Source organism: Canis lupus, chromosome X (genome assembly GCF_011100685.1).
Source record: "Canis lupus familiaris isolate Mischka breed German Shepherd chromosome X, alternate assembly UU_Cfam_GSD_1.0, whole genome shotgun sequence".
Lineage (NCBI taxonomy): Eukaryota > Metazoa > Chordata > Mammalia > Carnivora > Canidae > Canis > Canis lupus.
The window spans coordinates 114,871,291-114,897,111 of NC_049260.1; the positions used below are offsets into that span (position 1 = coordinate 114,871,291).

Here is a 25,821-nt window from a genome sequence, read left to right on the forward strand (position 1 = left end):
GATGCAATGAAATGCCGGCGCACCTGCACCCCGATGTTTCTAGCAGCAATGTCCACAATAGCCAAACTGTGGAAGGAGCCTTGGTGTCCATCGAAAGATGAATGGATAAAGAAGATGTGGTCTATGTATACAATGGAATATTCCTCAGCCGTTAGAAACAACAAATACCCACCATTTGCTTCGACTTGGATGGAACTGGAGGGTATTATGCTGAGTGAAGTAAGTCACTTGGAGAAGGATGAACATTATATGGTCTCATTAATTTGGGGAATATAAAAATAGTTAAAGGGAATAAAGGGGAAAGGAGAGAAAATGAATGGGAAATATCAGTGAGGGTGACAGAACATGAGAGACTTCTAACTCTGGAAAATGAACAAGAGGTAGTGGAAGGGGAGGTAGGTGGGGTGGTGGGGTGACTGGGTGATGGGCACTGAGGGGACACTTGACAAGATGAGCACTGGGTGATATGCTATATGTTGCCAAATTGAACTCCAATAAAAATGAATAAAATAAAAAATACTGACAAATACTTTTTTTTTCTAGTACCTAGTTCTATCTTTTCTTCTCCCATCTTATTTTGAGTTGACTTTTTCTTATTTATTTGTAGGAGTTCTTTATGAATTGTGGTTACTAATTTTTATTGGTACTGTGCTTTGCACATTTCTTTTCCAAGTTTGTGGTTTAACTTTTTATTTTCTCACAGTGTTTTTATTTAATTGGTAGAAGGTTTCAAATTTTATGTGGTCAAATTACCATCTTTTCCTTGGCAGTCTGTGTTTATTCTGCTTAAGAAATTCTTTCATACCTGGAGGTAACAGATATTCTCTTAGATTTTTATGTATTGACTTTAAAGTTCACTTCTTTAAAAATTTTTTTCTATCTTTAATACATCTGAAATTTATCTTTGAGCGTGTTGTGATTTATCTTTGAATATACTGTGAAGCAGATAGGATTTTTTTTTCCAAATGGGAAACCAATTGTCCCAGCATCATTTCCTGACAATCTTGATTTTTCCCCTCTGAGTTTTACTGCAACCTCTGTCATATGCCTAGTTCTCTGGTGGGTTTCCATCAGGTGCTGGGTTATTTCTATCGCACTGGTCTGTCTATTCCTGCATCAATAATACATGGTCTTACTACCATTCTGTAATAATCTGTGGTATGTAGTAAGACTCCATATATTCATCTTAAAAATTATCTTGGATCTTATTGGTTCCTGTTAATATGTTAATATATCTTTAACAAACACAATGAACTTAATATATGATAGGTTCTATTCAATGTCCTTTAAAAACAACAACTCATTTATTCTTTACAATAAACACAATGAGGTACTACAATAGGTACTACTATTATCATCTGCAATTTACGGATGAAGAGACTAAAGTACAGAGTGGTTAATTAATTTCCCAAGGTCACACAGCTTGTAAGTGTCAGAGCCTGGATCTGAAGTCAATCAGTCTGGCTCCAGAGTTTGTAATCCTAATCACTATGCTGTGTTCCTTCTCATGTGAATTTTTCAATATCCATGAAAGTGATATTGCACTGAATCCATATACTAATTAGGGTAGAATCAATATCATTTTGATAGTGAATCTTCACATGTATAAACTAGGAATAGCTTGCCAATTACTGAGCATGGCAATAGACTGCTGGTTCCCTGTATAATAACCGAACTGCCTTCTTCTAAGTAACAAAACTCCAATTTTCTTCAGAGTAGCAATATCCTCATGAGGAAAGGTACATTTCACAGCCTCCTTACAGGTAGAGAGACCATGTGACATATTTCTGGCCAATAAAATATAAGTGCAAGTTGCTGGGCAGAACTTCCAGGACAGCTGTTTACAAAGAGTTGGAATCGACCAGCATCAACTTTTTTTGCCCTTCACCCTTCCCCTTCTTCAAGCTTGTAATGCTTCCTACTATGCTGGACAAGCCCTCCCTTTGATGAAGATGATAAAAGTCACACGCTAAGGATGGTAGAGTGAAAGTTCAAGAAAACCTAGGTCCCTGAGAGCATTATATAGTCACTGCACTAACTTTAACCTCCTCCATGGTTCATTTTACATGAGAGAAGTAAAACATGTTTTAATTAGTCCACTTTTAGTGTTTCCTGTTATAAGCACCTGAACACGATGTCTGATACAATAACGTCTTCTTTATGGCCTGTGATAAATTTTTCTGTCAACTTCACTGGGCTAAGCGATGCCCCAATAGTTGGTAAAACATATTCCAAAGTGTGTCTGTGAAGATGTTTCTGGAAAAAGATTAGCATTTGAATTAGTACACTGAGTAAAGAAGAATGTCCTCACTGATATGGACAGGAACCTTGAGATCCTGAATAGGACAAAAAGATGAATGAAAGGTAAATTTGCTCTCTGCTTGAGCTGGAACCTCCATCTTCTGCTTCCCTCAGACATCATTTCTCCTGGTTCTCAAGCTTTTGGACTCATACAAGGAATTACACTATTGCATACCCTGTTTCCCAGGCCCTAAGCTTTGGACTAGAACTATACCACCAGTTTTCCTAGACATCCAGCTTGTAAACTGCAGATAGTAGGAATTAGCCTCCATAATCATGTGAGCTAAGTGCGTATACTAGATCTCTTTCTATATGTACTATCATTTTTATTTCTCTGGAGAACCCTAATACATCACTTTCAATAATCTTTGCATTTTATCCACAAAATTTTCTACAACTTTAAATTTTTTTTACTAGGTGCTTAGAGTTTATTGCTGATAAGATCTTTGTTTATTATAATTTCAAGTTGGCTATTGCTACTTTGTTATACAGAAGGGTTATAGATTACTTCACAGCAATCGTTTACTCCAAAACATAGTCACTTTCTTAGTTCTATTAGTTGGTAGGGGTCATTGAAGTTTCTGTGTAGATAACCATCATGTGCAAATAAAGACAATTTTCTTTTTATTTTTTCTGTTCTCTTATATTTTAAAAACGTTTGCTTCTCTTATCACAAAGGTTGAGCCTTTTATTATAGTATTGAATCAAATATTTTGGTATCATTCTTTTATTAGGCTAAGAAAATCTGCAGTATACTAAGAGCTTTTTTAAAATCATGAATGGGCATTATGCTTGATTACCTACATTTTCTATATATATTGAGTTTATAATGTGTTTTTTTCTCTCTTAATCCTTTGTTAGTGTAGCAAATTAAAACTATAGCTTTTGTTTTATATAGTCAGTTAATCTAAGACAAAGGGGTCAAGAATATATGATGGGGAAAATACAGTCTCTTCAACAAAAGGTGTCGGGAAACTGTACAGCTACATGCACAAGAATGAAACTGGACCACTTTCTTACACCATACATAATAATAAACTCAAAATGGATTAAAGACCTAAATGTGGGACCTGAAACCATTAAACCCCTAGAAAAAAATATAAGCAGCAATTTCTTCAACATCATCCATAAAAACATTTTTCTAGATATGTCTCCTGAAGCAAGGAAAACAAAAGCAAAAATAAACTATTGGGACTACAACAAAATAAAAAGTTCCTTCAGAGCAAAGGAAATCATCAACAAAATAAAAAGGCACCTACTAAATGAGAGAAGATATTTGCAAATGACATATCTGATAAGATAATATCCAAAATATAGAAAGAATTTATACAACTCTGGGGTGCCTGGGTGGGTCAGTCAGTTAAGCCACTGACTCTTAATTTTGGCTCAGGTCATGATCTCAGGGTTGTGAGATCGAGCCCCATGATGAGCTCCATGCTGAGCATGGAGCCTGCTTAAGGTTCTCTTACTCCCTCTCCCTCTGTTCCTCTCCCCCCAGCACATGAGCTCTTGAGCTCTCTCTCTCTCTCTCAAAAAAAATTTATACAATGCCAAAAAAAAAAGAAACATCTGATCAAAAAACGTGCAGAGGAAGACCTGAGTAGACATTTTTCCAAAGATATATAGCTGGCCAACAGACACATGAAAAGACTCTCAACGTCACTCATCATCAGGGAAATACGAATCAAAACTACAATGAGATATCGCTCTATACCGATCAGAATGGCTAGAATCAAGAAGACAAGAAATAATAAGTGCTGGTAAGGATACAGGGAAAAAGGAACACTCATGCACTGTTGGTGGGAATGCACATTGCTGTAGCCACCATGGAAAACAGTATGAAGGTTCCCCCAAAAATTAAAAATAGAAATATCATAATATCCAGTAATTCCACTACTGGGTATTTACCTAAAGAAAACAAAAACATGAATTTGAAAAAATACATGCACCTCTATGTTTATTGTAGCATTATTTACAATAGCCAAGGTATGAAAGCAACCCCAAATGCTATTTATAGATGAATGGATAAAAAAGATGTGTGGAGTGGGTATGGGTGGTGGAATATCACTCTGTAATGAAAAATAATTAGATCTTGCCATTTGCAACAACGTGGATAGATCTAGAGGATATAATGCTAAGTTAAATGAGTTAGTCAGAGAAAGACAAATAACATAATTTCACTCATGTGGAATTTAAGAAACTAAACAATGAACAGAAAATAAAAGAAAAAAAGATACAAACCAAAAAAGACCTTAGGGGGCACCTGGGTGGTTCAGTCAGTTAAGCATCTGACTTCAGTTCAGGTCGTGATCCTGGGCTTGTGGCCCAAGTTGGGCTCTCTTCTCTGCAGGGAGTCTGCTTCTCCCTCTGCCACTTCCCCTGACTTGTGCTCTCTCTTGTGTGCTCTCTCTCAAAAATAAAATCTTAAAAAAAAGAAAAGACTCTTAAACACAGAGAGCAAACTGGTAGTTAGCAGAGGGGAGATAGGTAGGGGGATGGGTGAAATAGGTAATGAGAATTAAGAGTACACTTAATATGATGAGCACTGAATAATGTATAGAATTGCTGAATCATTATATTATACACCTGAAACTAATATAATACTGTATGTTAATTATATGTCAATTAAAAAAATAGATTGGAGGCTAAACCATACCAAAGGCCTTGGTCAGATTCATATGGCAAACTTCTTCACAATATCCTCAGGGCATTATTGAAAGATGTTGTAGTCTCTTTGTAGTCTCTCATGTCAGATGAGACAGCTCTTGAAGGAATTTTGCTTTATGTAAGAACTGTAGTTTCTCTTCCTCCTGTAGATTCTGGGTCACATGTCTTGTCCCTATTTGTGTTAGAAACTGATCTTCCTACTAAAGCATACCTGGAACATTGAAACTTTATGGGCCATTGCAATATGAGCTCTTATACAATGTCAAACTTTCAAATTCTCTCTTAATTTCTAGAGACTTTTTAAAAAGCTTATCTACATAACAAAACTTTTATTTTGATATATTTAATCCCATCTATGTATATGTTTCTACAAGAATCTGACTATGTTGCTGGACCCTAATTTACTCTATATTTAGTTAGATAGAAAATCAATACATGTCCTGTTAAAAATACTACTTAGAAATAGGGAGAAGTAGAAATTTTGTCTAATATTTCTGTATGTTATGGGTATTGAACTGGTGAGATGCAAACAAAATGCACAGGCTTTGTTTAGTCAGTATAGCGTTTCCTTTAAAAATGTATTGGGAAACCCTCAATTGGAAATCTTTTCCCAGGTCTCTACAGGCTCAACTCCCTCCTGTATTATACACTGCCAGTTCAAGCATTTATTTTGATCCACTTCACCACCAAAAACATTTCAGTACATGGGATTTTCAAATCTAGCCCATCTTTGTAATATTATTTTCTAGAAACTACTAAGTGCCTATTACACATTAGTAAGTCCATGTCAAATCTTTTAAGAGCATTATCTCTTAATTCTAATAAAAACCCATGTAAAGTAGATATTATCTCATGTGATAAGGAAGCTATCAAAAAGATCCAACTGAAAAAATCAAAAAGACCCAACTACCTACCTGACAAACCCAGATCTGTCTTCAAAACATGTGTTCTAATAAATAGATGTTGCAGTGTGAAATTTTTCTTGTTATATTTCATCTTATGCTTAAACCACCCAGGAGCTGTTATAAGTACCTTTAAGTGGAGTTGGAAGCCATTATTCCTCCATTATGTCTTTCACCAAGTTTCATGAAGTACTTTCATGATTATAATTTGCTAAGTGCATAAGTCCTGCTTGTGATGGTCTTTGATATCTTCTCCCATAAAGTAAGGGAATGGATGGGATGCAAATCATATTCCTGGATGTCCATGATGTGTAGTCAACAGTCAAGCTTCTAAGGAGGATTCATAGTTTAATTCCTAGCCAAGTCCGCCCAAATCACTACTGGGTTAATTAGTGTTTGAAGACTACAATAATGACTCTCTGGTACTAAGGCATGAAGGCTCTGGGGAGTGGTCCTCAGAGGGGAACTTTGCCCTTTCTTTGCTCAGAGCTAGATTCTGTCTGCAAAGTCAAATAGAAAGGCAAAGAATACAGAGCAGCGATAGGATGAAAATTATCTTTCAGATAGGATTTTGTCTTTTCAGAAACTTCAAATGAAATAACTTTTCATGATTTTTAGAAAGACATGACACCTAAGATGTATTTTTAATTAGGGAACAGAACTATACAAAGAAAAGAATGCCAATGTTAATTTAAGTTGTAGAGAGAAGGAGAAACTTGGAAAAAATGAAAGCGATGCCAATTTTTAAAATAAACATTAAGGAAAATAAATGTAATCAAGAATATGGCATGGAGATTTGATGGCAGAGTAAATAGGTTTATAGTGACTCAAGTATAAATCTAAATGTTGCCTCTTGTACATGTTAGCTGTGACTCTGAGCTAGCTTCAGGAACCTCAGCTAACTCCATTGTTCTGTGGTTTAGTAACACCAGCATCAACTCCAAAGGATCCTTATATGTGCATGGCACTTTTGTTTACTCCATTGTAAGCAACTGATAAATGCTTTTTAAGTTTCCTTTTCCTCTCCTTAGTAAAAAAAATACATATAAATAGCACAGCATAATATAGTTGAGAGAACACCTGATTTTAATTTATAATTAGGACATGACCTTGGGCAAGTCAGTTCACCTCTTTGGCTTTTCGATCACTTATCTGCAAAAAATGAGTATTGGTTCATTTGGTCTTTGTTCAAAGCTACATAGCTAGCAAGTGTTCGATCCATATATAGGTCTGACACATAATCTGGGCTCTTTTTTTGCTCTAAACTTGCTGTTTTATGAGATTCTTTGTAATTCACAAAAAAGAAAACATACTCTCTAAATGCAAGCCCTATCCTCAACTCCTTCCTATCTACCACCAACAAAAAAGAGGATGAAATATTATAGGATAGACTACAGCAGAGCTTAACAGTGTTTTTCTAGAACTCTTGCTATTTATTATCAGTGAATAAAGTTAATGAAGATCCATCAGTATTTTCCTATGAGCATCTACCCATAGATACATACATGGTTTCTTTTCTCCAAAGAATAGATTACAGGTGCAAAACTTTGAAGGAGTACATTTATAAGATAACAAGCAGGGCAGCCCCAGTGGCTTAGTAGTTTAGTGCCACCTTCGGCCCAGGGCATGATCCTGGAGACCCAGGATGGAGTCCTACATCAGACTCCCTGCATGGAGCCTGCTTCTCCGTCTCTCTCTCTCTCTCTCTCAAATAAATAAAAAATCTTTAAAAAGGTAACAAGCAAACCTTGGGGTTTGACAATCCAACTTCCATGTGACCGTAACAAGTCACTTTACCAATTGGTTTGCTCTAGTTATCTATTGCTTCAAAACAAACCCCTTCAAACTTAGTGATATAACAAATGACAACTGTCATTTATTATTTCTCACAATGCTGGGGATTTACTGTGCTCAGCTGGAGGGTTCTCACCTGTGATCTCTCACACACCTGCCATCAGATGACAAGTGGGATTGGAATAGCCTTGCTGGCTTCTTCACTCACACATCTAGCAGTTAGTATGGGATGCTCGCTGGGACCACAGAGGAGTCTGTTAGCTGGAACACCCACAGGTGTTTCTTCACGTGGCCTAGAATTCCTCACAGTCTGGCAGCTGGATTCCAAGGGTGAGAAGAGAAAGAGAGGAGAGAATGAGAGTGAAGGAGAGAGAATATGAAGTGAGCCAGCACCAGGTGGAAGTTGTATCATCTTTTATGATAGTCTCAGAAGTCACAGAGTATTACTTATGCCATACCCAATTAAAATACAGCAGTCACAAGAGCCCAGCCAGTTTCAAGGAGAAGGGACATAGTTTTCTGCCTTGCGATAGAGTGACAAGATTCTCTGAAGAGCACTCAAGCACACATCTAGCAGTAAATAGCATATTTACCACCCCTCACGGAATCATACATACAAAATATCAACATAAGAGGATGCATTTAAAAAGCATCCAATTGACTCTACCTGACTCTTGTCATAGAATAAACAAAGACATCTTGTACACCCATATACCTGGTGTCTTTAAAATGCCAACTAGGTAATGGCAAGTTTTCAATCCCTCTTGGCACATTAATTTAGAAGGCTATGCTTCATTTTCCTTCACTGAAGATACTGCTCAAAAGCAGTGTTTATGCAGACCTCTTAGACAAAACAAAAGAGAACATGTTCATTTGTAACTGTCAAATTAATTGCAAATTATTTTTCATTCAACGGAGAACAAAGGAATCTCACAATGACAGTGAAAATTTTCTACATAGAAAAGTCATGGTGAAAAAAGGCAAGAGTGGATTAGTTGAACCAGGTGCCATGTTCTGACAAATTTACCAAGGAAATGGACAGGATGGTTGGCTAAATATATTTTTTAAGGGGGAAAACTTTAAAAAGAAATTATCCACAAATAAATCAATAGGCCTGTTTTAAAAATCTCAGAAATGACTAATGATGCTTTAAGATCCAATCTTTTTCTATCAATCTGTCTTCCTTTTGTATATGGCAAAAACAAGTTTTTCAATCAGTAAGAAACAATATAGAAAATATTCATCTGGGGATCCCTGGGTGGCGCAGTGGTTTGGCGCCTGCCTTTGGCCCAGGGCGCGATCCTGGAGACCCAGGATCGAATCCCACATGGGGCTTCCGGTGCATGGAGCCTGCTTCTCCCTCTGCCTATGTCTCTGCCTCTCTCTCTTTCTCTCTCTGTGACTATCATAAATAAATAAAAATTTAAAAAAAAAAGAAAATATTCATCTGGACTCGAGTTCATGTTTTTATGTTACACCATATAAGATAGTCAATATGTTTACTCAATCAGGTGGCCTATACTAAGGTTTTCGAGTTTTCAGCAAATATAAACTCATTAGCCATACCAACCAATATTCCAGTACAAACAATCCTAGGATCATAGGGATTATTTTCACCAATGATTTAACTATTGGAAATTTTATAGTCAAGATGTATTAGGGTATACTTCAGCAATATAAACTCACCAAATCCCAGTAATTTAAGAAATATTTAAGTGCATATTATGTGTCCAATATAAACTAACTGGGCTCTGTGTACATTTTAGTTGCTCAGATATTAAGGCAAAAGGAGCAAGCATTAAAACTTGCGACTATTGTGTCAGATGGAAAAAGCAGCTTTAGAGGTCTTGCACTTCCAAAGAAGGGTCAGACACATTGGCCAGTTCAAGTCAGTCCCATTAAACCCAAAGGAAGCCAGAAAATGATTCTGTGTACCGAGAATGGCAAGAAGCAGAAATACTTGGTGAATAGCACTAATGACCAGCATAGAATTTAACGATTAAGATTTTTAAAATTAGAGCAAAAAGCCAGGGAAAGGAGAGCTGAAAAGCAGGAGTTCTTAGATAAATTCATCAGATGGAAGCTACTTCCCACCTGAAACTCTTTGCAATATAGGTAAGTAGATAGATTTGGAGTGCCAGCAGTGGAACAAGATAAACTCTTAAAAGACAGTTAGCCAGGTAGTGAATCACTCTTCTGCAGGCCCATACAGTTCCCTGCATTTGTAAAACAAATACCAGAATGATGTTATGGTCAAGAAAAGATAAGTCATTATATTTTTATTGTGGAGATAATTTTTTAATGTTTCATATTTTCATATTAAATTACTTTGGAACTCGGTATTAGAGAATACTTTTGATTTGGTTTTTGGAATTAAATGCAGAGAGTTGAGGTATTTGTAGTACCATATGGTACACAGCAAGGCCCCTATTCTATTTATTTTTCCATCTTATTTGCATTTGTGTTTCCCATTCCCTTTCCTCCATATGGAACCATTCTAATCTGTTTAATACATATCCTTTGTATGATTTTGCCAAATGTGTACATGCATTTTGAATTTATGAGGATGGTATTTCACTATGTTTCATTTTGTTTCTTCCTTTACTCAGTGCTATATTTTCTGAACCATCCATGTATTATATTTATATCTAGTTGAATACTTGCATAGTACTACAGATGTGTAGGTACCACATTTTACCTAACCATTGGTCCAGCAAAAAATATTGAGATTGCCTCCAAGTCCCCACCCCTCAAAATAAGACTGCAAGGTATATCCATGCATGTTTCTTTATGGAATTTGTTTGGGTACACACACACGCACACACACCAGCATGTGTGAGAATGCTGGTATAAAGGGTGTGTATACCTAATTTGACAAATTGCAGATTTTAGAATGCCTATACTTTAGCATACCCAACCTCCTCTTCCCACCCTCCTCTCTGGATAGAGTATGTCTGTTATTCATGTACCCATATGTATATGAAAGCATCCAGCATATTAAAAGTAATATTTTAAAAGCAGTATAACCTTGTTGGGGGGGCTGGAGTCAGACTGCCTCCATTCAAATTTCCATTCTGCCAATCACTGCTTGTATGCCATTAGGACATTACTTACTTCTTCTTCTTCTTTTTTTTTAAGTTTCCTCATCTGTAAAATGTGACTGTATCAGCAGATAGGATGGCTACATGGGTTTAAAGGAATGCTTGATAGAGTTGTCCATACTAAACACTCCTTATCGACTCTTATTGTTGCTGTTTTTATTCCTACTTATTAATAAATCTCTGATTGTGATATCAATTATATTACTATCTTCCTGTTTCAACTCCAAAAAGTTTATGACATAGATATTCCTGCCCTGGCCAGCTATATATAAATTGGATGATGCAGAGAACACAGGATCTCCTTCACATATTCTGGACTCTCTGGGCTTGCCAGCAGCACAAAAGACTTTCTAGGTTTGCCTACTTTTAAACTAGGAAAATAATATGTATTCTATTATAGGCCTGATTGGAATTTGTTTCCCCAAACATTTTAAATGCCCTTTCCTGATCTTTCAACTACAAATACTCCAGACTGGGAAAACTGAAGTAAAGAAATGCTTTCTTGGGATCAACTGACACATTGCTCTGAAACTTTAAGACTCTGTTAAGGATATTCCACCATTGGGCTGAGGTTATACTTCCTTCAGGAACAACACATTAATTAGAATCTTAGTTCTTATTCCAGTGCCAGGAACAATAAAGATGGCCAATAAATGCCAGCCGATTGAAGACTGTTGAGGCAAAGACTGAGTTCACCTCTAAGAGCCACAATGTTAAAAATGGACTAGGTCACTGAGGAGAATTAAGATTCAAGTCCACATGTGGATCCTGTTTCTATTCTCTTGTATTTAAAGAGTTTACTCTGAAGACCATGGAGCATTGAGACTAGGGCAATAACTCTAGAGGAGTGATCTCCACTGGGAGCGATTTTGCTCACCAGGAAACATTTGAAAATGTCTGGAGACATTTGTAGTTGTCACAATTGGGAGATGCTATTGGCATGTAGTGCATGGAGGCCAGGGAAGCTGCTCAACATCCTGGGATGCACAGAACAACCTTCATGACAATGTATTTCCTAGCCTAGAATGTCAATATTGCCAAAGTTGAGGAAATCTGTTCTAGGGCCTGAGATGCCTGGGTTTAAATCCCAGCCACTACTAATGAGCTGTGTGACCTTGATGAGCTACTCAACTTTTTCATCTATACAATTTGGTTAATCATTGTAATGTTATGTCTGGCATATTGATGGTGTTCAGTGAATGATAACTTCTGTTGCTTATTATTATTGTTGTTATTATTAATTATAGTAATTCAAGCATATGAATAATCTCTTGAAGGCCATGGATTAAATATGCATTAAGGGAATGCATAACACATCAACTACTATGTAAGAATTACAAAAAAAAAATATTCTTCTCTTTTGTAATCCTGAATTATACATGGATGTTTTTGGCATTATGCTATTGGTCTAAGGATTTTATTTTTTTTAAAAGATTTTCTTTATATATTCCTGACAGACAAAGAGAGAGACAGAGAAAGAGAGACAGAGACACAGGCAAAGGGAGAAGCAGGCTCCATGCAGGAAGCCTGACCTGGGACTCGATCCTGGATCTCCAGGATCACACCCTGGGCTGAAGGTGGTGCTAAACCGCTGAGCCACCCAGGCTGCCCCGGTCTAAGGATTTTAATATTCTTATTCTGACATAGCAGAAACAAGCCTAACATATTGAACAAAAATAAGAAGTGATCATAACATAGCACAGATACACTAAGAAACTTGCAAGTGAGTCTAAGTTTCCCATTAGTTTTCTCTGCAAATAAGATCGTGTTCTTATTTTCCCATTCAACCTTTTATCATGAAAAGGAAATTTGGAAAATGAACCTAAAACCTTATTTTATTTGATCGGATATATTCTGGTGTTTCTTTGCAGAGTAACTCCTCAGAATTATGAGTTAGCTTCATCTGCCATGTCTCCTTACAGTTTATCACAATAGCATAGACCAATATGACAGAAGCAGCCCACTCAGTAACATTTACTGTGTGGACATTCCTCAAGCCATAAGATTAATCAATCATCTTTAATATGTGGCTCTTTGATTTTTTTAAGGCAGTGCTCTGTTTCATTTATAATTCTCAGGGCTGCTTCAGAATGCTGAATGATCAACCTAACACTTTTCAAAGGGTACAATTGTCTTGAATTGCAAAGAGATATTTTGCCAAGGAATATGAAAAATATGAAAGATCAGTGCCTTTCATTCACTTTTTACTTCTTTCGATGCCTGTTTACTGTGAGCCTAACAAGTAGTTAAAGACGCTGAGCTAAAATAAACAGCCTAGTTTCAAGGAGCTCACTACCAAGGGAGAAAGGTACACAGCTATAACGTGTTCAGTTTAATATAAATACTTTGCATTGAAAATGGTAAGAACTAGGAGCTGTGGGGGCATAAGACATCTAGGTTTTAGGAGTAAGGTCAAGATTACTAGAGGATATTGGCCAGTTAACATTCTCAAATGTGTAGCTTTCACCCTCACCAGGCTTCCCAAAACTTCTTCCTGTAGTTTCCAGTGAACTCCAATTACTATGTGCAGTGGACCGACCAGTAGCAATTGCCACATATGTCCCACTTCCTTCCTGCTTCCTTTCTTCACTTGCCTTTGAGAATACTATACCCTCTGGGTTTTTTCTCCCATTTCAATTTGACTGTCTTCCCTATCTCAGTCCCCCTGTTGACCCAATCAATGTTATGGCTTCAAATATCATCTACTATGTTGGTGATACCCAAACTCCTTCATCTATCTAATCTGCACCTGTATAATTTTAAAGTTATTTGATCACCTTTAATTGTCATATATCTTAGAGAATTTTCCTGAACTTATTTCTCATTTTAAATTACAACTGCAACTCTAGTATTTCTATTCTCTTCTCTGATTTGTTTTACTCGACAACTTACTATACCTTATGTGCATGTGTATACTTACATATAACATGTATCTATATATACACACATATGTATGCAATGTATACAATACATACTTATATACACACATACTATATTATATATGTGTGTGTGCATATATGTAATTTTTTGTGATGATCCTTACCTTTTAGAATGTAATCTACTTAAAGGCAGGGATTTTAACTGCTTTTCTTTGCTGTTGTATTACTAGAACTTCTCAGGTACTTGGTACTTGATAAATATTTGTTGAATGGCTGAAACAGGTGTTTTCTAAGAGTGATTTTTTTTTTTTTTTGGAGTTCAACTTGCCAACATATAGCATAACACCCAGTGCTCATCCCATCAAGTGCCCCCCTCAGTGCTTGTCACCCAGTCACTCCCATCCCCCGCCCACCTCCCTTTCTACCACCCCTTGTTCATTTCCCAGAGTTAGGAGTCTCTCATGTTCTGTCTCTAAGAGTGATTTTATTTACTTTGTTTTCTAAACAAAACAGGCTTTTTCTTTCTTTTTTTTTTTTTTAAACAGGCTTTTTTGAGGAAATTTTACATGTAACATTGTTCAAGTTTAAGGTGTATAACAGGGGACCCCCTGAGTGGCTCGGTGGTTTAGCGCCTGCCTTTGGCCCAGGGCGCGATCCTAGAGTCCCGGGATTGAGTCCCGAGTTGGGCTCCCGGCGTGGAGCCTGCTTCTCCCTCCTACTGTGTCTCCGCCTCTCTCTCTCTCTATGTCTATCATAAATAAATAAATAAACAAACAAATAAATAAATAAATAAATCTTTAAAAAGTGTATAACATATTACTTTGATAAATTTTTTATATGATTGATGTAGCAATATTGATGGGATTGTATAATTACAGTACAATAGTATTGTATTTATTATACTATATCTTACATCTCTATGGCTTATTCACTATTCATTACAAATTTGTTCCTTTATACAACATCACTCTTATTTATCCTGCCCCTATCCTCTGGTAGCTACCATTTTACTGTTTTTTAAAGGTTTACATTTTTTTATATTCCACATGTAAGTGATACCATATGGTACTTGACTTTCTCTGACTTCTCTTGCATACCATAATGCACTCAAGGTCCATCAATGTCACAAATGAGAGGATATTTTTCCTTTCTCAAGGCTGAATAATATTCCATTGTGTGTATATACTGCATCTTTTTTATTCATTCATCTCTTATGGGCTTTTGGGTTGCTTCCACATCTTGCCTATTGTAAAGAATGCTGTAATAAATATGGGAGTGAAGATGTCTTGTCAAAACCCTGTTTTCCTTTCTTTGGGCATATACCCAGAAGTGGAGTTGTTTTATTGGTATGGTAGATCAAGTTTTAATTTTTTGAGGAACCCCCATATTGTTTTCCATAGTGGCTGGATCAGTTTACATTCTCATCAAAAATGTGTAAGAAAAAAATGCATAAGGGTTCCCTTTTCATCACACCCTTGCTAGCACCTGTTGTCTTTTCTTGATGTCAGCCATTTTGACAGGTGTGAGGTGATACCTCCTTGTGGTTTTGATTTGCATTTCCTTGATGATTAGTGATGTTGAGCATCATTTTATGTGTCTGTTAGGCATTTTGATGGTCCTTCTGAGAATGATTTTAAAGTGGGTTTTTGTGTGACAAATGTTCTGAGGCTTGTGTGCCTGAGAAAAATCTTATTACATGCTTATATTGAAATGATAAATAGGCTGGATATACATTTCTACATCTAATATTATTTTCTCTCAATATTTTAAAAATATTGCATTCTTCTGAATTCAGTTGCAGTGAGAAATCTCACATCAATCCGATTTTTATTATATTTGTATTTCATCTGCTCTTTCTTTTTAGAAGTTTTTAGACTTTTTGCTTTTGATGATTCTAAGTTTTATTTTAATGCATACAGTGGGGTTTCCTTTATATTTGCTGTTTTGTACACTATTAACTCTATTAAATGGCCTTTAATTTTCATTTCTGAGAAGCTTATCTTTATAATTTCTTCGTATTTTTCTGTGACAAAGAATGTTAGTATTTATACTATAAATGTTTCTTTTCTCTTTGCACACTGCTAAACTACAACTTCTGGACTTCTGATGGTTTGCTGAGTTCTGGCTAATGGAATACAGGCAGAAGGGATATACCATCTCCAGGCCTAGCCTCAAAAATATCTCACATGAATCTCCTTGTACTCTCTCTTCACTCACTGCTTGGCTAGAAAGGACCCAGTGGCAGCTTTGAATGTCTAGAAAGTAACAGAACCACTGAATGGTGGGAGCCTGAGTCCCTAAATGACTCTGACCTATAGTTTTGTGACCTTTACTGTGTTAGACCACTGAGGATTGGGATGGTTTTTTTAAGAGGATACCGTTACTTTCCCTACTTAATACAATCTCCATCTCTTTTTTTCTTCTTTTGGTACACCTATCAGCAATTCTGTATTCTTCGTATCTCTTTACCCTTCTTATGTGTTTTCTACTTCTTTATATTTTCATGCTGTTTTCTGGGAAAACTTGTCAGGAATGATTTCCCACATTATCAAATTATTTTTCAGCTATAGTCATCCTTCTATTTATTCTACTCATTGTGCTTATGATTAAAATATTATATTCTCCTAACATTTCTACTTGGATCTTTTAAGAAGAATTTGCTAAGAATAGCAAATTCATTCATTCATCATCTAAGAATATTTTAATGTGCATATCTGTATATTAATATATATAAATAAATAAAATGTTTGGTATTTCTGTTATAATAATTCTATTTCAGCTGGTATATGTTCAGCTCCTACATGGTGAGTTTAAAAAGAAAGGCGAGGATATGCCCCAGGAGAATTCAAGGCACTCTAAAATTGTTGTTTTCTACTTCTTTGCTGCCACTCTGTCAGGAAGCTTTTCTGTTCACAAAAGCAGTGTTGGAAAGGGGCAGTTTCTACCTGCCCTGGGAGCTTAGAAGTGGAGGAGGATGGGAGGTGTGCAAGAAATCAACTCAGGAGAACTCTCTAAGATATATGACAATTAAAGATGATCAGATAACTTTAAAATTTTCTGCCTAACAAAGCTAGGACCAAAGAATATTTAGAAAATATATTTATAGCACACTAGGGCTAAATTGTAGTACAATATTAATAAGGTAAAGAATAGGGGAAGGATTAAAGATGTATGAGAGCATATTCATATCATTAAGGAGCATACAGATGTTGATAAGTTTATGAAATCAATAGAGGAAAATGAACATGAGTGTGGGCTTTATGCTACATGAGCCATATGAACAAAAGTAAAAAGTAAAACATTAAATCAGAATAAAAAGTGTTACATTTGGTGGAATTTATGAAGTAAAAAAAAGTATCTAAGATAGAAAATGTGAATAAGATGGCAAATATAAGCCTTGTTAAAACTGTAAAAAAGTAAATATAAGTTGGTTAATTCTAGCAATTAAAAGATAGAAATGCTCAGTTTGGATAAAAAAATGTATTCCAAAAATAACCCCCAAAATCCTTAAAATTAAGACATATAAAGACTTTTTAAACTGGGAAAAGATGTGCTAGCCACATATGAACCAAAATAAAGCTAAGATAGAAATCTTAATATGCAATAAATATAAATTGAGCTAAAACATCATAAGAAATAAAGATATGATACATTGATACAAGAGGAAATTAAGAAGACCATTAATAACATGTAAGGATCTAACAATACTATCTCAAAACACAGTTATTGCCTTTTTATAAAGAACTGACAGAGGGAGTTTGTCAGTAGGGAGATTTTAAACATCCTTGTCAGACCCTGAGAGATCAAGCAGAAAAAAAAAAGGGAAAGTACAAAAAAAGGAAAGCACAAATACTGAAGTTATGAAAAACACAATTGCATTGGTTACAGATGGCAACATCAGCAGCAATTTCAACAGCATTAATAGGAGTGCGGGTCCTAAGTTCCTGCTAAGCAGCAGTGGTGTGACAGTGACAATCTCCATCAGGCTACTGGGGAGTGAGTTGTGGGATCCAGTCCAAAGGTAGCTGCATCTTCCTGAAATGTGGGAAACCCTCTCATTTCCTTTGCTCTTCCAGTCCTCCTAGACTTTTGTAACTAATTTCTCACTTACAATCTCCAGTAGATATATGTATAGTGGCTTTCCTGACTACAAACACTGACTAAGACAGCATTTGTGTCTACACCCTTGGCCAAACTCAGTCCCCATCATATCTGAAGGAAAGACTAGGAAATACAGCCTTTCTATGGTGGATGTAGAACTCTACTTCCTAGGAGGTGGAAGTGGTAGGGTGAACACATGGTATTAACTGTCACAGTCTGTCCTTCTGGTAATGAAACTTCAATTTTTCTTCCTACACATAGAAAATACTCATTCCCTTCCCAAGGGAGACAATCTGCAATCCAAAAAGTCATTGCATCTTGGTACAAGGTCTAGGATGTGGCTTCTCTTATTCTAGGGACCTATGTACTAAAAAGACAAATCATCTGCTTTGCACCCCTTATATACCCAATTTACAACAGCGGAGCAGGAGCAGATGACTACAATAATAATACTCATTCAAAGAAGGGGGAAATAGGAGACACACAAAAGTTAATGGCTGTCAAACAGCTTCTGAAAGACTGACGGCAAATATGGGGAAGATCTGTCTCCTAACTTTGGGGCTAAAGCAATTGCTTAGTTAGACCTGGATTCTGTTTTCTGGGAGAATTTCCCTGTCCACTCTTCTCAGTGGATTTACTTTCTGGGAGATTCTTTTACATTTTCTCTCTTTTTTGCCTGGCCACACCTAAAGTTGGTGTTGGAGAACATGCTGAAATTGAACCACACACCCTTCTCAGCAAGTTTGTCAATTCTGCTAGGTTAAAGGTTGAAGGATTCTTTTTAAAGTCTGGAACTATAGAAAACTTTGTCAATAATTGTGGTTGTTTTGGACAATAAAATTATCTTAATATTTCATTTCTAAACCTATTTCATAAATATGGTTTATTCCTCCTTTCTCATCTTCATGCTTACTCCCTTCAACTTAGCAAATAAAAATGCAGGTCACCCAGTTAAATTTGAATTTCAGATAAACAATGATTTTTTTTTGTATAAGTATGTATCACACAACATTTAGGCTAAGCTTATACTGAAAATACCTGATATTTACCTGAAATTCAAATTTAACTGATTATCCCATATTTGGCAATCCTACACAACTCAACAAAAAAAGGGAAAAAAAAAACAAAAACAAAAACAAACAAAACAGGCAAAAGACTGTCACTTTAAAAAAAAACTGATATCCAGGGCACCTGAGTGGTTCAGTCAGTTAAGTGTCAGACTCTTGATTTTGGCTCAGGTCATGATCTCAGGGTTGTGAGATCCAGTCCTGCAACGGGCTCCAGGCTCTGGGCTGAGTCTGCTTGAGACCCTCTCTCTCCTTTTCCCTCTGTCCCTCCCTCACATGTGCTCTCTTGCTTTCAAATAAATAAAATCTTTAAAAAATAGATATTCAGGGGTGCCTGGGTGGCTCAGTGGTTGATGTCTGCCTTTGGCTCAGGGCATGAGCCTGGGGTCCCAGGATCGAGTCCCACATCAGGCTTCCTGCATAGAGCCTACTTCTCTCTCTGCCTATGTATGTCTCTGCCTCTCTCTCTGTCTCTCTCATGAATAAATAAACAAAAAATCTTTAAAAATAATTTAAAAATAACTATATACTAGATAATAGTATTGTATCAATGTTAAATTCTTTGGATGTGATAATGTTCTGTGGTTGTGTAGGAGAATGCTCTTGCTCTTAGGAGATATATGTTGAAGTATTTGGATGAAACAATTTTAATTGGTTTGTTTGCCTCTCTCAAAAGTTGCAAAATGCATGTCAATGACTGCTGAATCTTAAGGAAAGCCAAATATAGGTGATCATTGGGTTATTATTTAAGCTTTCCAATGTATCTGAAACTTTCAAAAATAAGTTGGGAAACAAAACTTCCCTGTTTGAGGAAAAAATGTATATGGTATACCCCATTATATCTACATTTATAATTATATGCAGATGGGACCATATATGGTCATATATATGATAGAAATACATCAAATCATAAATAATGTTTGCTTCTGGGCAGAGTTCATGGGTTAAATTTTTTTCTTATTGTCTTATAAATTTAAATCAAATTAATAATAAATTTAAATTTTTTTCTATATGGTCTTTAAATTAAATTAAATAATATATTTAAATTAAATTAAATTTCTTATTTTTTCTATATTGTCTTATAATAAGCATGTATTACTTTAAAATGGAATAAAACAAACAGGGGCACCTGGGTGGCTCAGTCAGATGAGCATCTGACTCTTGGTTTTGGCTCAGATCATTATCTCGTGGATCATGGGATGGAGGCCCTCCCTTCATGCTTAGAGCAGATCTGCTTGGGATTCTTTCCCTCTTCCTCTCTTTCCCTCTACCCCTCCCCCTACTCACACATGCTCTCTCCTCACTCTCTTAAATAGGTAAATAAATCTTTAAAAAATAGAATAAAACAGACATTTTAAAAATTAAGCAATCAACCCTAGTAATTGGAAGAAATATCAACAGAGTAAACCCAAAAAAGAAAAAAATAAAATAATAAAAATAAGGACAGAAATTAGTGATGATAATAAACAAAAACTGATAGAGAAGACTAACAAAAGAGAAGGATGGTTCTCTGAAAAAATTAATTATGGACAGATTTCTAGCAAAGTTGATTCCTATAAAAATGATAAAATATAAATAACATAAAACTACATATGCAAGGATTTAAAAACAATGATAAAATATTTAAAAACCTAGAGTAAATATTTAAATTATAAATCACTGATATCAGTGTCCATGTAAGAGGGGAAAAAATTAAATAAATCAACAGTCATTAATAGAAATGGTGGTAGTCAAAGAACTCCCTTTGAAATTAATGGCAGACTAAGAGTAGGAGTAGGATAATTTTACAAGTGAATTATACCAAAGTATAGAAGAATAAGTTTTAACCATATACAATTTTCCCCCACAGAGAACAGAAAGAAAAAGCTGCCAAACAAATTTTACTAGACGTTGTTTTCTTGATTCTACAATCAGATGATGATTAAATAAAAGGAAAATTTAAGTCCTGTTCAGATACAAATGCAGATGCAAAGATCCTAAATAAAATAGGAGCTAAATAAGTTCAACAGTATAAGATGAATACAATACAAAATGATTAAGTAGGATTTTCCCCCCAGGAATAAAATAATGATTTTTTAAAAAGATTTTAATTATTCATTCATGAGAGACACACACACACACAGAGGCAGAGACACAGGCAGAGGGAGAAGCAGGCTCCATGCAGGGAGCCCGATGTGGGACTCAATCCCAGGTCTCCAGGACCACATCCTGGGCTGAAGGCAGCGCTAAACCACTGAGCCACCCGGGCTGCCCAAAAACAATGATTTTAATATCAAAAATAAGTGCAATTAAGAGCATTAAAAGACTGAAGGAAAAAAATCATACATTCATCCCTACCCAAATAGTTTCAATATCAATCTATGATGAAAACAAAACTCTTAGTAATATGGGAAATCATAGAAACTTCCTACCTTGGTAAAATTTACATGCCAAATGCCTACAGCAAACATTATATATAACAGAGAAACATTATATGTAACCCCTTAAGATCTGGGACAATGCATATGTTTAGTCTAAAGTGTTACTTTTTAACATATCATCTGAAGTATTGGTCTATTCTATAAGGAAAGAAAACAAGTGAAAGGTATAAGGGAATAAATATAACTTAAAAGTTTGAATCTGATATAAACTTCTACTCAGAAAAAAAGAAACCCAAGGGGTACAATATATACTAGATACAAAATCATAGTTAAAAAAAACCAAGATCTCAGCACCCATTTACTTTATTATATAAAGAAAGACAGTAATTATAGTATGTCCTGTGGTGTTAAGCGGTATAAAAAATACCAAGCAGAGTAAGGGGATATAAAACATGGTGAGTGGGTCCTATTTATAGCAGAGTAGCCAGAGAAGGTCATATTTGAAAAGAGACTTGAAGGAGGTATAGATTGGGGACAAGGAGGGGGCATTTCAGGCAGAGTGAACAGCTAATACAAAGGTCCTAAGCTGGAAGTTTTCCTGTTGTACTCCAGGAAAAGCCAAGAAGCAAGTAAATATGGGTTAGAATAACTGAAGATTAATAATGATAGGAAATGAAGTTGGAAATATATTTTAAATTAGAACTTATAGATTTAATTATATATTGGATAAAGAATATGAGAGAAATTATCAAGGAAAGTTCCAAATTTTGTGGTTGCTAAGAGGATAAATGTGGTGGTTTAGTTTACCAAGATGGGTAACAGTTGGGTAATTCCAAGTTTGGAGGCCAAAGAATTGTTCTGAACAGGTTAGATTTTATATATTTATTACAACTCCAAGAAAATAAGTCAACTAGTCAGGTGGATATCGTGATGTGGAGTTTAGGGGAAAGACTGGACCTATAAACAAACTGCAGAGGTCATTGGTGAGCTTGATAGCTTGGTAAGAGCAGTTTCAGTAGAGTGGTAGAGAGTCAAAAGCCTGACAAGACTGTGCTCATGAAGAAATGAGGGGAGAAGGAACCAAGAAGTATTAGAAATAATGAAGGGTCAATGGAGGATTTTTTTGGTTCATGTTTGATGAGTGTTATACAGCATATATGTAATATGCTGGATACTGACCAGTAGTAAAGGGTTACTGATGATGACTGACCAATAATCAATAAGTCCTTTGCTTATAGTAGGACTATGACAAGCTTTTGTTCTCTGGTGGTAATTTGATTTTCAGCCATGGTTATTCTGTGTCTTAATATGATAGTAATGTATCTAGATACAGATATAAATATAGACATATTGTCCACCTACCTCTTCCCTTATCTGACTCATTGTGATGATTTACCATCTTTGGTATTTGCTTTGATGAATTCTTATTCCTATTTTATAGTGAGAGGCGCTTGCCGAGAATGTTCTTTAATTGGAAACTAGTGTTTTCCATCCTCAGGTGGTTTCCATTTGCATAGTTTTCATGAATATATATTTTACTCACATGTAGGCATCTCTGTCTAGACCTTCTATAATTTTTAATATTTTGCCCTTTCTTATTAACACATTTCACCATACATATTACCTGCCTAGATCCTGAAGACATTTGAGTCTCCTAATCCTAGCATAATGTAGCTATTTCAAATGGTTAGAGAATAACCTCAAGACCATTGAAATAATCCATCAAAACAATAAAAAATGCTACCTTCTTCTAGATGAAACCCTCATACATACTTGGTTCTTTATGTTACTCTTTTCAGGTCATTTCTCTGCCTTCCTTACCCTAGCACCAAACCTTCAGGATTGTTTTATTACTAAGTTATTTTTAAATATCTGCTAATATAAGTCATCATTTGTTACTGTTCAATTTTATGGTTTTATTGGCTAATTTCACATGAATATTTTTTAGAGGATTTCGAAATCATTTTGTCAAGTTTTAAAAATACTGTTGGAATTTTAATTGGAATTACATAAAATCTGTAGTTAATTTGGGGAGATCTGACACCTTATTAATTTCTATTCCTGGAGTTGTTCTCACTTTATTTTTTTGAATTAGAGTTACTAGAAATTTTAGTCAGTCATTTCCAAAAAACAGTTCTTGTATTCATTTAACCAATCTGCTGAAGAACTGTTATTTTATTCTCCACTTAATATCTTTTTTGTGCCTTCCCTAGATTTATATTTTTGCTACATTTTCAGTTTCTTGAGTTAAATAATTAGCTAATTTATTTCCATTCTTTGTGTTTGATATTAAAACATTTGAGGATATAAGATACCTTCTGAGTACCTCTTTATTTTTTTCCAATCCATAACTGTCTAAGAGAACCTAAAAAACTAACGTGGATGGTATGAGCACCTGTTTTGCTAGAAAAGGTCTATTTCCAAGGAAACGGTAACATGAGAGACTTAAAGCAAGAAGCCAAGAAATCTAGGTCAGGTTTAGTTCAAAATGATGTCTGGCAAACAAATCAAGAGGCAGCCTCTCCTAGTTATCTAGAAAAGTAACAAGGAAAAAATATGAACAAGTACAAATTAACAGCCCGAAAAACTACAACTGACACACCATTACCAGTATCTTTACAGAATTTCCAACTGAGTGACTGGAAAGAGATGGGGAGGGATCTCACTGGTCTTTCGTATTTTATCTTGGGAAACAAGGGAGAACATCACATCTCAAAGAAGACAGAAAGGAATTTTACATCTTCATGATGCTATGTACTCTTATTCCCAAACCTCAGATTCATACCTACCAGAAAACTAAACAGCTAACCTTGGTTTTTAAAGCAGATAATTTCAAAATAAAAATGGGTTCATTGTTCTAAAGACTTAGGAAGTACTTAAATTTGTAGAAAAAGGAACCAGAAGAATTATTTTTTAGATCAAATTAGATCTCACTTCACTTGGACCGCCCATATTGTCAGACTGCTAAGAAATTTAATTTCCTTCTTTCCTGGGAACATCTATCTTCTTAGAGCTTAACCAGAACACAGGATTCTTTTGTGATGCCTCTAAAATGGGCAAAACCACAGTTGCCATCATTTTTATGCCCACAATGGTCCTTTTTATGTCCAAATCCTTTTTATGTCCTTCCCATGCTGAGATAAAAGCATAGTCCTTGGGTCCAGTCTCCCTAATTGTTTCAACTATTTCCCCCAGGGCTCTGTAACTAAGTTGTGTGCAACCCCCAGCTCTAACAGGCTAGTCCCTCTCTCTTCCCAAATTTAGGGGAGGTTTTCATCTCAAATACACTCTCTCCACTTCCCCATCTGCCTCTCTTCATTGTTATTTTGAATATACTTTGGCTTTTATGAAAGATACTTACTTTAGGGTATTTGTCTTTAGTCCTATAAAAACATTTGAACTTGAGGGGTGCTTGGATGGCTCAGTCAGTTAAAGCATTAGACTCTTGATTTGGGTTCAGGTCATGAGATAGAGCCCACCTCGGCCTGCTTAAGATTCTCTCTCTCCCTCCTCCCCTTCCCCACCCCTGCACATGCACACTCACGGAAGCGCGCTCTCTCTCTCTCTCTCTCTGTCCCTCTAAAATAAAAACAAACAAACAAAAAACATTTGAACTTAAGAATTATGAAGGGAGGGGATTCCTGGGTGGCTCAGCGGTTTAGCACCTGCCTTTGGCTCAGGGTGCGATCCTGGAGTCCCGGGATCGAGTCCCACATCAGGCTCCCTGCATGGAGCCTGCTTCTCCCTCTGCCTGTGTCTCTGCCTCTCTCTCTCTCTCTCTCTCTCTCTCTCTCTCTCTCTCTCTCTATGTCTATCATAAATAAATAAATAAATAAATAAATAAATAAATAAATAAATAAATAAATCTTTAAAAAAAAAGAATTATGAAGGGAGAGATTCTGGATTCCTGCATAGTACAGAGAGAAAGGTAAAATATGAAAAAGACAAACACAAATATAAGCAACACATGGTATAAATTCAAACAATGGAATGCTATAGAGAAATAAGGAAAGAGTGAAGCACAATTACACACCTCAGTCTGGATACCTCTCAGAGAGACATAATGTTGAGCAAAAGAAGTCAAACACAAAAGACTACATGCTATATGATTATAGCTATGTAAATAAAAAGACAGGCAAACTAATCCATACTGTTAGAAGTCAGGATAGTGTGCATAAGTGACTGAAAGGGGGTCCTAGGATACTGATGATCTGCTGAATCTTTAGCTGGGTGCTTGTTATGCAAATGTGTTCCACTTCTAAAACTTCTTTGAGATGTACAATTATGCACTGTATATTTTTCTGTATTTATATCATACTTCAAGAAAAAAATTTAAAAGACTAATGCATATTCATTACAAATTTAGAGAATGAAGAAAATATATAGAAATTTTAAATTTAAAAAGCCATAATCCTGCCACTAGGGATAACTACTAAGATATTTTTATTTGATTCCTTCCAGTATCCTTTAGATTCACACATATACACGCAAACTCACATGCGAATGTGTATAGAGATCTATTTGTCTGTGTGCACATGTATTATAGACATATAAATTCATTCAAGAAGTATGTATTGAGTACCAATCAGCTAATGTTCTAGACCAGGTGTTGGCAAACTATGACCTGTATGTCAAATCCAACCTGCCAC

At 35.7% G+C, this 25,821-nt stretch overlaps 1 long non-coding RNA gene across 1 annotated transcript in view; it reads right to left on the reverse strand.

Annotated features, from left to right (window-relative positions):
* Window positions 1–25,821, reverse strand: part of LOC111094820 — a 163,927-nt gene that overhangs the window by 15,530 nt on the left and 122,576 nt on the right. Inside the window, exon 4 of the long non-coding RNA XR_005386021.1 lies at window positions 7,801–7,981. This is a non-coding gene — a long non-coding RNA (uncharacterized LOC111094820). The remainder of the gene's footprint in view (window positions 1–7,800; window positions 7,982–25,821) is intronic.